The following is a 1,304-nucleotide window of genomic DNA, read 5'->3' as shown; positions in this document are numbered from 1 at the left end:
AGAATAGCATCAGGACTCAACATTTGTGTATGCTGAAGTCTCAACTTGGAATCTGACAAATTCATTCCCTCACTGTAGCCATCACTTGCACAAAAGGGAAGTCGTTGCTGTCCAGCCAGGCAGCCAGATTGTGATCCTTGAGGAAAGAATGTTCTCTGAAGACATCAGCTGTTTCTCTTGTTACCTCAAGAAACATTGGATCCAAATGGAAAAGGACAATTGTTCACGGATCTAAGCATGGCATCCTTTGGGACTGTAATCAATGACACTGAACTAGGAAATGGTGTTCTAAAACAATTTGACTTGTGCACCGTTCACCAGAGCTTGCTGACTTTGTGATGTAACCTAACAACTGGCTGCCTGCTATTTCTACCTGAATGCTTGCCAAATCTTTGGCCTTGGTCAAGGTTAATTTACACCCCAAATCTCAAGAGTGTTAGTGAGGAATGGTCTCTCCCAAGCATGCTCAATTTCTTTCTTTAATCTGGTGGCACAGGTCTAAATTAGGGACTGGATACAAACCTGGATCCCGAATTTCTTTAAGCTAGTACAGGTAGGATTCCTATTTGAAAACAGTTTTTTTTCCTGCAGCTACATCACATTCAACACGTACTTCATTTTATACACATTTACAGCACGTACAAGGGGTGAGTTCAACAAAAACACCACGTCTATTTCTCTACATCTGCATAGTTAGGGACAGTATTTCCCAAATCACAGGAGTAACCTCCTGTCGGGCCTGGGTCACACGTGCTTTGGGGGGGAAAAAATACATGGGCATTTTTGCCCAGCTGAAAGCCACATACTATGACTCTGTCTCCCTGGATCATCTGAGATAATATTGACCTAAAGAACTGAATGGCATTGTGATCGCAGGCAATTACTTCAGTTAGTTGCACAGTTTGGGGTCTGCTATTGCTCACCAATTCAGACTGGAGACTTAAAAACACTACTATTGCTTTGCTAGCATGCCAAATAGCTTGGAGCATTCAATCCTGTTGACTGAACTGCACTTGAATTTCCTGTGTGTCATAATGGAGAGGTGGGAGGAAAGCAAAAATATACTAAGAAATGACTATTTTAGCAAATGGTCATTTGTCTCAAAGTCCCCAGTAAATCTGAGCTACGTCCTGTCAAACTAAATTAATATCCGGTTGTGTGACCAAAGGGCCTCCAGGCATGAGAGAAAAACCCACCTCACAGAGAGGTCATGAGACACATTTAGGGTCATGTAACGTGAAATTCCACAGCAGGTTACATCCGATAACTCAGAAGCAGGACCACTGATTCTCCCATCTTCTCCG

This window comes from Natator depressus, chromosome 28 (genome assembly GCF_965152275.1).
Source record: "Natator depressus isolate rNatDep1 chromosome 28, rNatDep2.hap1, whole genome shotgun sequence".
In the NCBI taxonomy this organism is placed as follows: Eukaryota; Metazoa; Chordata; order Testudines; family Cheloniidae; genus Natator; species Natator depressus.
Note: the sequence above shows the minus strand (reverse complement) of the source record.